At 35.2% G+C, this 12,588-nt stretch overlaps 1 non-coding gene and 1 pseudogene across 1 annotated transcript in view; both read right to left on the bottom strand.

The window, feature by feature from the left end:
* Positions 1-402: 402 nt before the first annotated feature.
* LOC107498386 overlaps positions 403-12,588 on the bottom strand; it is a 973,375-nt gene continuing 961,189 nt past the window's right edge. Inside the window, exons 9-11 of the transcript XR_004951414.1 lie at positions 7,468-7,539; positions 3,193-7,228; positions 403-2,226 (exon numbers count right to left, since the gene is read on the bottom strand). This is a non-coding gene — a transcript (uncharacterized LOC107498386). The remainder of the gene's footprint in view (positions 2,227-3,192; positions 7,229-7,467; positions 7,540-12,588) is intronic.
* On the bottom strand, positions 2,795-2,913 carry LOC118604329 (annotated as a pseudogene).

Genomic DNA, 12,588 nt, shown 5'->3' on the forward strand with positions numbered 1-12,588 from the left:
ATGACAAAGTCAAGATTATTATTAAAGTTATTATTACACTTACATCTTCATTTTCAATAAGCACTATATCTCCTCTGAAACGAAGTGCAGACATAATGGAACTCAGTCTTACTGGAATGCCAAAGGATACCCATGTAGTATTATTTCCCATAGTCTTCATATCCCACAGAGTAGTGGACATTATTTTGAAATGTTTTCTCGGAAAAAGATAAAGGAGAGATATATATACACTTCTTGAAACAAACTATTATGACAAGCACAAAAGACTGTTTCTGGTAAATTTTTAAAAAATGACAACTAAAAAAATTCTGCTGACCTTTTTGCATGAATTCTTCTGTTTGTGACTTAGATTTTTTATATAAAATATGGTCAAATAGGTTAATAAAATATATTAATTATTAAGAACTATGAATGTATTTTTATTTAGATTTAATGTGTACTATTTCATATTTAAGAAAACAAGAGAGAGCCGAGGCATTTTCCTTTAATTATCTTTAAACTACACAGTGGTCACTGGTGATTTGACAGTGAATTTTATGTTCTTCCAATTCATTTCAAGTTAAGCAAATGTGTCTATCTTCCACACTTTCACAGATAAAGACATGATTCAAAAGCTGGCTATATAGAACAAACCTTAAAAGGCAATCACTATATTTTCATGCTGCATCCATTTCCTATGAAATGTATCTGAATCCAAGGACTTTTAAGTCATAAGAGTTTGGACACACTTAGGTGAGCTGTAAAGGGAAAAAAATCTAAGTAAAAAAATATATCATTGAGTTTTAACACAACATGTATGTTATTTTGTGTCTGTGTGTGCACTTGAGCACGTGTAAGAGTAAGCCCTTAAATTTAAATTGATTCATAAAGGACAGTATCAATGTAAAGTATAACAAGATTATATGAGTGGCTTGTCAGTCTTCTAAATACATCAAAAACAAGTTAAAAATGTGGATTTTTTTAAATGTTGATTTTGTAAACAACTACATGGAATCCTTATAAAGTTAAAAAACAACACAACTTAAAGAGATTTACTATTTTTAATTCAAGTATTTTAACATCCTGCATTGTTTTGTTGAATTCTAAGGGATTTGGACTTTGTGATCGTGATGAAAACAAATTATATATGGAAGAATAGTTGGGATGTTATTGGAAGAGCAAGTGAATATTCATTTGTCAAAAACAGCAATTGTAATGAAAATTGAATAAGTAAACTCTACATTTTTTTGGTCTATTGTGTCTCGTAAAGACAGGATTATTGCCAGCTATAATGTGTGTCTCCAGAGAATTTATTCACAATTAATAGAGAGTATATGATAATAAGTTTGAAATTCAAATAATTGAGAATATCAATAAATATCCTCACTGCCTCTGTGACAGAGAACATCTTCAAGGTCTCAAGCTTTCTCTGCAGAAACCCTCGCTCTGTCTTTGGTAAAGGTTCATAGGATGCAGTTTCTTGAAAAAAATCTGTGGAAAATTTTGACTCAAATATCTGGGAAAAGTTCTGATTCTTAAGCTTTGAAATTAAGTATTTTCTTGCCCATTCTTTTATTTTTATTACCTGTCCTAGGTAAATTTACTTTAAAAACATTCACAAAAGTGATCCTGTCTATTTCTCCAAAAAAAATTTAATGGAACATTATAAATGTAAGTCTTATTCATAAATACATATGCAGATTCCAATAATTTGGGGGTCTTACAAAAAGAGACTTATAGCCATTAACTTTCTAAAGGGTTGTGTTGAAGTGATAGGATGACAAATGACCAGGTGATATCTGAGTTAGAATGATTGGATAACAGGATATTCAATTTGCAAGGAAGTTGAAGGTGAGCTAGATTATCCTCCCTATTTGACAAATTGGGTGTTGGAGCTACTATAATAAGTAGATAAGTTAGAATGTTTCACAAAGCTTCCACAAAGCTTTCAATATAAAGATTTTCTAATTCATTTCCAACAATAAGACTGTTTGCCATCACACAATTATTTTATAGGCAAAGATACACATGCGATCAATACAGGTATTTATGACAAAAATTTATCAGAGTACTAGAAGCCTAGTACTACTAGGTTTCCTCACCTTTGCTATTAATTTCATATCCTCGCAGGGTATCTATCCAACATTAGCACATAGTTCCCCCACACCACCACCACTACTCCACCTTCACTTCAACTGCTCACTCGAGTTCAGTGGACGCTGAAATCAAAGTCATCTGTTTAGGGACCTTTGGGAGAAATTGAATTAACTTGTAAAAATTATATTTGACATCATTATACACTACAGGAATAGCAATCATATACACCCACAATTTAATCTTCATTTATAAGAGATAATCAAGCAGAGATTTTATTTCAGGGTCTTTTGAATTTTCCAACATGAGGATATTTCTGCTTTCCTAGGAAAGAGAAAGAACTGAAAAATGCTTGTCATATGTCATCTAAATGTTGCCAAGTTGGCTGATCTTTACATGATTTGACTTCATTGGCATTCCATGAGGCAATCACTTTAGTATTTGTCAAATTAAGCAAAAATAAAGCTACTAAAATCATCAAAAACCTATATTCAATATACATATATATCTTTATATGCACATATTTTATATATGTATGAGTGTGTATGTGTGTGTATGTGTAATCACTGTAAGAAATGGGTTATTATAGGAGAACAATGTGTACCTTAAGGAATGATTTTTTGGTTTTACTTTTACTATTTCTTAAAAGAAAAAGAAAAAACCAGAGAAATATAATAATAATAATAATAATAATAATAATTATTATTATTATTATTTTTAACACCTACAGCACCTGGTATTCTTAGGTAGTCTCCCATCCAAGAACTAATCAGGCCCGACTCTGCTTAGCTTCCAAGATCAGATGAGATTGGGCACTTTCAGGGTGGCATGGCCATAGATGAGATAATAATTATTTAAAGCCTCATTTCCCACAAAATGTTGGTATGCATTTCAAATTGAGAACAGCCCAGAAACATTTTATTGGTCTTCCTGGTTGAAGACTAAATTTCTGAAACACAGTATAGACATACTATCATTGATTATACTGTACTCATTCTATATAATTGAATAATAATGATAAAAAACTATTTTTATATATAAAATGTTTTGCAGGTACCAAAAGATCAAATAAAAAATCCCCTCACCCCTTTTGTGTTCCTAGGCATACTGTATACTCACTTGGGAAATGCTTCACAGAGCTTGTCTCAGAGCAATGTTTTGTTGTTTATAGGGCTGAAATAAAAGGAACTGCCATCCCCCTCATTTAGGAGAGTCGCGATTTCCTGTAGCACCGTACTGCAGTTTAGGTGTGAATGACTGCTGCAGACAACAATCATATTCTGCTGGACACCTGGTTACTGAGAGTCTTAGCCATGGTCACCAGAGGCCTCACTCAAACTGCAGCTGTCATTTAATCCGGAAGCCAGTGGGCACTTTCTTAACATTTGCTTGGCCATTCCATTCTCCTTTTGGTTGGTCCGCTATATATTATCATAAATTAACAGACTAATTCATGAAATTCTAAAAACAACACAGTTCCTCCTCCAGAAGACTTTGCTGTTGCTACTTAGAAATGGTGTAAATCATTAAAGATGTTAGAAATTTACAAATATTTGGTCCTTAATCCATAGCAAGGTATATATTGGACTAGGGTGTAAAATAAAGCACTTAATAATGTACATAGGAAAATCAGGGAGAAAACTTAGATGCCAATTCCAAAATCATTTCTACTACTTCTCATTAGCTTAAAATTGGTCACATATTTTGAACAACAGTCACTGGCAAATTAAAATAACATATGCTTTATAAAAAAAAGTCATATCAGAAAATGATTTAGAGTAAAAATAGTGGGTGACATTCATTTTCCAGTAAATAACAAATACGCAGCTTACTTAATTACAAATTTCTAAATGCCAGTTTACATAAAAAAACACACACAGAAAATGAAGCAAAATCAAAAATGTCTTGTAGAAATAGGCATTTATCTGTAGGCATATGAACTTGAAGGACAAAATACCGATGGCTCCAGCTGTTTACCATATTATATTAACTTTTAATATCTTGACACTATAACCACTTGCCAGCTGGTGCCCCAAAATATGCATTTTTGATCCTAGACCTTTTTCAGAGGAGAGCTTCATATTCCCAAAGTAGACATTGACCACTGAAAGTAACCTTTAATATTTATTCTTTATAGAGAATTTTGTCTTGACTATCAGTTAGGAAGCACCTATATTTCTAAACTTCATATTTGACTGCCAGTGGATGTGCCTGAGATTCATGCTCTTCAGAATGTACAAGGGTGTTGTGTTTATAATCACATAATATATAGTTCTACTTAAAAAAATAAGAGGCTGGATCAGGACTTACGTTAGACTGGTAATATCTAATCTTTTCAGAGTAAATAACATATTAAAATAACTACAGTGTACAGAGTATATAAACTCTCAATTAGCCAAATTCTGTATAAATCTTTCAAATAAGCAACAAGTAACATTTTAGTGAAAACCTCAAGAACAAGGTTGACATCAACAAACTTGTGAGACTTTCCAGGTAATGTTAGATAATTGTGATAATTTTAAACACAATAATATTTTTGATATACAACTTATGGGGTTTTTACTTGTTAATAAAGACCATCTTTCTAGTATTTTCCCAAAGATACAATATTTTAAATGAGAACGTAGTTGCTCTAGAAATTAAAAATGTATAACCATCTTTTAAGAGGCTAACAACATTACTTCTATATTCAAAACAATGAAATTAATGGGATAACTAATGAATACCTCAAACCTTTTGTTGAATATAAAATGCATTTCTACCAAAATGTCTTCAACATTTGAGACCTTGAATTTTTACTAAATGATGTTGAAAAAAACCTTATGTTCTTTCTTTCCCCTATTGGGCATTATGCCTATTAAAGAACGTTCTCAAAGAGCAATTTGCAATGTATTTTCAACAGAAACCACTTAACCTCAAATAAGAGTTGCATGTATTAAATGTTTGATTCAGAAATAGTTAATTTCTTTTCAATGGAATGTGACTTTTCCACAAAGAAATTTTAACCAAAGTTTCCCAAACTGCAGTAAAAGAAATCTTTTATATACTTTCAAATACTGTGCCTTTTTATTTAAAACAGTGTAAACATAACAACACCACCAATAATTGGAAAAAGACTGGTTATGTGACACTAATTTCCTTGAATGCCCCCATGAAATTAAAAGTAAATAAAGTAGACAAATCTTCAGGAGAAGTTTCAGTTCACCTCCGCAGTGGTAAAAATATTGCTTTATTCCAAATGAACATACAACACAATTTACTGTTCTTTTGAGGGCTTCTTATGAACTAAATACTCTGGGCTTTGTGATTTCAACAATTTATTCTTTCCATATTAACCACAGAAGCCAATGTCTTGGTCCACATGTTGTTGTAGACTTGCTACAAAATAAATAGTAATGAGGATGATGAAAAAGCAAAGGGTAACTGTCAATTTGGTCATTGGCTTGTGTAAATAATTTAAGTACACATGATTCAAAATAAACACACATCCTCAACTTGCCTTGTGATATGGGTATCATCAATGAACCTATAGTTGCTCCTCTCAGAAGTATTCACATCAGAAAATGGTCTAGACATTGTCAAGAGTTTTATGGGACCCCACCATGCAAGTGACCTTGATTTAAGAACTTACTAACTGAATTTTATACTCAATGAAAAAATTTAAAGTGAACAGATCTAAGAGGGAAATTTTTTTCTTTCTGAATATTAGATTCCCTGATGTTTCAGAACACATTTTAGCAAGCTTTATACGCACACACATGCACACACATACTCACAATGAACATGTGCATACAGCATACCAATCAATGCTCAGAGGAGCTCACTCATATACACATACACACACGCATACACACACACTCACGCTTTCACACACACACGCACAGGCACACACACACACTGAGAAATGCTCCTTTGAAGCCCCTAAAGATTCTCAAAGAAAAACATTTCTATCAGCATGATTTTAGTGACACAACACTGTGATTTTTTGTCCCTTTTTCTGTAATAATTTCCTATCTCCCTCTGAGGTTCTGCACCTTCAAATTTCAGAGGAAGACAGCATGTAAGAGTAACTAAGATTGCCTCCAACAACTCCTCCTATCTCCTGTCCTCCTTCTCCTTCCAGAATCTTTGTGTCATTCTTCAAAAATTAAATAGAAAACACTACATTTGTTGACATGACATAACCTGTAATGAGGCTGTCGAGTGAAGAGAAATTTAGCGGTTGGAACTGTCAAGCCAAATGGCAAGTGTCACCTGCTCACTGGCATGTCTGCCCTCAGAATACAGCTTGTCTCTTTGAAACCTGGTAAAAGCCAGTGCTTATTTTATGAGGACACTGGTGCTGTGGGGCCAAGAGTCTGAATCGCCCACATCTACTAAGAGCCAAAGAGGACAGTGTTGGGACTAACTGAAATTGTATTCAGAATTCTACCCAAAAGCTTCAGCTGTAAGCTTTATCCCTCCTGAAACATTTCTTTCCCTTTAAAAAAATATTTTGTTAAAAAACACTATGATATGAGGGCGATAGACTATTTGGTTTTTTCTAAGTAGATGCTCTTAAATTAATGCATATAAATAATCTGTATTTAATTTTCCTCTCTTTCCTGGTGAGCAAAGCATAGAATGCACAGATTCCTACATCTCCAGTCACTTGATCAATGCAGAGTCTCTTTGTATTTCATTTCTTAAGACAAATTGTGTCTCTCGTTCCGATTTGGCTGTGGGACTCAGGGGGAGAAAGGCTGTGTTTTCACTTGCACTGTCCTCAGTTTCTACGCTGGCCAGTTCGTAGTCTTCTGACCGCCTGGCATCAGTCAGAATTCGGATCTGCTCCTGGACAGTTTCTAGCAATATTTTCACTTCTTGTTGTTCTGCTGTGAGACAATCACTGACTGGAATACTCACATTGACGATATCAGCAGAGTAGGAGTTTTTGCACCATTTGATGCTTTTGACTTCAGAAATCCCTGGCATTTGCATGCAGGTTTCTTCTAGACCCACTGAAGGGATGATGGGCACGGAACTGGCCCTTGTGGATGAATATCCCATCAAGTCCTTTTGATCCAAGCTATTAAAATAGGAGTTTGTCTCTCTTGAAGGCAGTTGCATATTTATTGATGCATTTTGTTGGTTTTTTAAACCATTAGATGAATACCTGAAAAGAAACAAAGTGTTATACATTCTTTTTGCTAGTGCTTCTTAGAGTACTATTCAGTCAACAAAGCACTTTCCACATGCACCATCTCACTGAATTCTCACAGCATCCCCATCAGACGGATAGCATGTTCCCAGTTAAACAGAGAAGTAAACTGAAGCTCAGATAGGTGAAGTGACTTGCCCAAGGTCACACAGAAAATAAGTGACAGACTGAGACTCAAACCCAGATCTTCTTACTTTAAGTCCAGTGATCTTTCAACACACCACAGCTGTATAGGCAGGTGGGATATAGTCTTCCTCACCTCTATCCTAGAATACAAAGTAAATGGGGATTGAGCAGGTAAGTGTGGCCTTTCCATAGTGACAAACAGGAAACCCATAATGGCATTACTCCACTCAATCAGCTTGACCACCCTCTCAGCCCTGGTTTAGTTCAGAAGACTCATGTGGCCACCCTAGTTGGAGAATTAAGCATCAAGGTGCTACAGTCCTGAGTTTTTTGCTTCACACTGACTTTAGGGGAACCAAATCCAATTCCTACTGAAACTCTGCTCTGTAGAAATTGCCTCGCTATAAATTGCTGAGCCAAAAAAATGGGAACAAGAGGCTCACAGCTCCTCTGTCTTCCCTGGAACTGACATGAAGTGAGTTCCATAGGACCTCTACCAATATAGCAACTTTCCCAACATGGTTTCTGGAACCAAGAGAGGTAGTTCACTGGTCCATGGCAGTGACTTGTCAAGAATGACGACATGCCATTCCAAGTCATTTGATAATGCCAGAATCTGGCTAGCCCTTTTCTTGCCTGTTCAGAGCTAGTGAATTTCCTAGTGCCCTGAACTTTCCAGTGCCAGGAAGTGGGGAAGGTATATTGTAGATTCATAGAAATGTGGATTTGGGGACATGGACTTTATTCTATTTCTCAGTTATTTGTCCTAATGTAAATTAAACATTAAAATTTAAGCATAATCTAAACATATCCATCCTCTATGTAATAAATCTCATTCCCCTGTCTTACATTGTAATGTAAATAAAAGTCATGTTTATACATGCAAAGAATAACTACAATGAAGTGCTTAGCACCCTAAATAGAATTCTTTATTGAAGGACATATGGGAGCAATTAGGGGATCTGTCTTTCCACTCCACAGCGAGAAAAGATGGGGAACAAATTTAGGTGTTGTTGTCGTCCCATGCTTTCATACTGTGCCTAGTACAGAGTTGGCAACCAATAAATCTTGGTGAAATGGATGCATGAATACATAAACAGACCTTAAAGGTAAATACTTCCTTTATATTACAGTTAATATTCATTTCACACATAACAAGAGCTAACATCTACATAGTGCTTTTAAAAAGTACTTTCACCTATAATTACTGCATTAATTTAAAAAAAACTGTGTGGTTTTTTATTATTAGATGGATGAATAAATTGGATTAAGGGGTACTCAAATGACTTGTCTTAAATTACCTTTAGTAAGCAGGAGAGGAAGAAGTTAAACCCAAGTTATCTTATTTTAATTGTTACTATTAAAGCTATAAATGAGTGAGCATCTAAGGATATATAATTTTTACCTGTGAAACTGTATAGCTACATACCATGAAATTCCCTGGGTGAATCTTACTCCTTTTACTTTAGTGTTATATGACTGAAAATGTCAACAAGAAGAAAGGGAACACATTTCAGTCTTTTGTGTTCCGTCCTTAGCACCACGCTCTTAACACCATTAAATGTACAATTATATAGAATGTCTGCTATTAAATCCACCAATGGCACAGAGCCAAAAACTTAATTAGGATAAAATTATATTTCACTCAAATATCAGAGTATATCAGTGGATAAAATCTAATAGGTTGAAATGTGATGGTGATAGATGTAAATTCTTATACCTGGATCTAAACATTATTTGTAAAAATATTAGATAAAGGTGTAAAAGTATCTTAGGGGATTTAGTCAATTGTAGCCTCAATAAGTCAACCAACTATGTGGCATGACTAAGTGATAAGAGGCAATGCAAGCCAAACTTGGAGCAATGTTCTAATATGCCTAAGGGCTGAATTAAGGACTTAGATGAGAAAGAGGAATGGAAGCTGACTTATGTGTCACCCAAGTCAGTTATGGAATACATGGCTGGCAATAACTGAAATCTAAAATGTTACCATAACGTGAAGAAGCACTTTAAACAATTAGGACTCTCTAAAATGTGATTTTGTTTTGAATCTAACATGACTTCAAGTCTCACTGTCATTCTTAGACAGATAGCATCCTCACTCCAATTTTCTCATTCATTAAAATAGTTGGGTAGTAATACTGATCGAGGGGGATTGCTCTGAGGACTAATTGAAGTAATGCCTCTGCACTAGTCAACAAGAGGCACATTAATCATCCTCACTTACAGTTTCTGGGAATGTCTTAGCACTGATATTTGAGTAGAAGCTGAACACTACTCTCCAGAAGTTAAAGTAAGAGCTAAATTTCTAGATGTGATTCTGGATTAGAAGATACTCAGAGTTTTGTATCCTCTGAGAGTCAATGACTCATGAGTTTGATCCATGAGCTTGTAATTTATTGATTGTAAAATATCAGTTTGAAAATGCCTTTCTTCTGATCCCTCAACTAAGAAATCATAAGTGCATTTTCTCAGTAACTATGTAAATAAAAACATTTTTTTAAATGTGAAAGATTCCAACAATTAGTCGCTTGGTTTTATTCCCAGTAATTCAGGGGCCAGGCCAAGGAATTTGTATTTCCCCAGGGGACTCCGAGACTTATTTTTTAGAGCATATGGCATTAGAATGAACTGACTAAATTGAAGACATCTACTTTTCCCTCCGAAGCCATATAACTAGAGATTCCATTTACATATCACCAACCAGGAACATGATTTTCTTCACACTCTTTCTTTGGTTTAGCGTTTTTGTTTTTTTTTTAAGTCAGAAAGGCCCGCATTCCATCTTATTTCTTTTACATGGTATATCCCACCTTGGGGCCTAGCCACTTAATCTCTGCTATCCTTAATGGGTTGATCTATAAAAGTCCTGAAGAATCACTGAAGTAAAGCATGTAAAAGTGCTAGTCAAGCAAAGTAGATAATCAGTGTATTTTATATCCCTTCTACTTTGAAGGTGGCAATCTAACTTTTGTGATTCTATTTCTTTCTGTCTAGCATATGAATAAATTAGTTTAATTTGCCTGACATAACCCAGTTCAAAGCTCTGTGAGCCTTTACCATGGTTGTCACCGATCCACCAATTAGGGGAAAGCCTCCTGACTAATTTCCTCTCCACCTCACTCCTTCCTCAGGCTTCACTAAGATAGGTGCTGGCTTGAAACTGGGCTGAAGTCAGTGCCAAGGAGAGAAGTCACATACATGCGGAGCCTAACTAGCAGACAGCGCCTACATGCTTGATAAATAAGCAGCAGATGGCTGATGCCCCTTGCAAATTCATTCCCTCCCCCTCCAGGCTAGGGCCAGATTTGGAGAGAGCCTTTAGCTGTGAAATTCTATTACCAATCCTATTTCCAGTCCAGAGAGACGTCAGTCCCCCAGGAGTGGAAAATAGCTGTTTTCAAGAACTGAGAATGAGATTGCTCCCTGAGATTCATCGTGCTGAGCACACAGTGACTTATACTTAGAGTCACCATTTATCAACACTGGGTGCATATCACACACAGGAAAATACACGTGGCCAGCCAGCTGGAGAGAATATTCCAATCTCAATGATGATTGAACCAAAATAAAACCACCATACAGACAATAAGTGTAAGTCTTCTAGGTCAAAGGCAAAGTAGTGCCTGAACATGCAATGGGAATCTCTGAGCCCCTGAAGATTCATTTATGTGTGCTAGGCACAGGCTCAGAGCATCCTGATACCTGAGACATACAGAATGATAGCCATAACAGTGCCCCCATAAAGAAAGGCAGTATGGGCTGGATTCTTTCTCCACTCACAAAGTGTACTATTCCTAAGTAAAAGACATTATTAGTGATTAAAGAAAAAAAAGATTGTAAAACACGATTAATTATAATTATAGGCTAAATACAGCCCCCTTTTCCAGATATAAGTCAAAGAGAAATGCCAACTAGTTCTTGAGTTGCATTATACATTTTGTATAACTTGGCTGTTATGTTGAATTTACAACTGTTATCCTTGATCTGTACCAAATACATTTTACAGTCCATTTGGAATTGTGTCAGAATTATAAAACCTAGCTACAGGTTATTTATCTCTTATTTTCTAGTATTTCTAAAGAAATCTGTCAGATTTGTCAGACAGGGCATATATATCTTGCCCAGAAGGAAAGAAAAAGGTAAGGCTCTGTGATGGACTTCCTACCTGCTTTGGCCTTCAGCTTGATACAGTGTGGAAAAATCATCCAGGCCAAAGCAGCATAGAAACCTGACCTGGCTCACTAAGAGAGATGCAAACTAGATGTAATAAGAACCTGGCTTGTGCGAGGAAACAGATTCCTAAAATTTCTGGAGTAAACCCTGATTGCATTGCTCTTGAAATCAGTGATAATTCTATAACAGTCCTGTGACAATAAATATCAGTACTACTTCTCTGCTTACTATGTGACAGGTACGAACTCTTTGCACATGTAATTAAAAAACAAAGCAAAGCAAAACAAAACAAAACAAAATAAAACAAAACAACTCTTCCTAAAAACCTTCAGGAAAGTGATAAAACTTTCTAAAATTCACACAAATAGTAAGGGGTAAAGAATTTCAGTCAGTTTAAGTAAGGGCTGCTATGTTTTGTTGAATAATAGGTCAATTAAGTGAATGGTAGCTAAAATTCATCCTATATTCCACTCGCCATGTCATGAGCACTATGTGTGTTTGTGTCCACTCAGAGGAAGGGAGACACATTTTGCACTGCAAGGATGAGCTGCAGCCATTGTGTCCAAAGCCCATCTTTCTACCCCTTCACTGTGATTGAAACTAGAGATCTTAGTTCAGCAGTTTGTACTTTGACAATATCCTGTCAGCATTAACTGAGACATGTTCAAGAATTTTTGACGGAAGCAGATCCTACATATATGTTACAGGTTACTGTGCAGGTTATTGTCCACGATACTGATCAGAGAATTAAGTAATTTTTTTCAAATCTAAGGATGAAGGCAGATCTTAGTCCCCCTAAGAAATCTCTATTTTTTTTTAAATCAAAGACCAATTTCCAGTTGTTTTAGCAACTATATAATAACATAGTGTCTAGATATCTAATATACACTTATTTTCTTCTTAGTGTTACCTTTCTTTTCCATCTAACACTTTCCTATTATTTATTTCCATTATACCTATTCTTTTAAATTAGTTTACTTTTGTGAAAAAAAAATGAATGTATGAGTAGCCAA

The sequence above is a fragment of the Rousettus aegyptiacus genome, unplaced genomic scaffold (assembly GCF_014176215.1).
Source record: "Rousettus aegyptiacus isolate mRouAeg1 unplaced genomic scaffold, mRouAeg1.p scaffold_m13_p_6, whole genome shotgun sequence".
Classification (NCBI taxonomy): domain Eukaryota; kingdom Metazoa; phylum Chordata; class Mammalia; order Chiroptera; family Pteropodidae; genus Rousettus; species Rousettus aegyptiacus.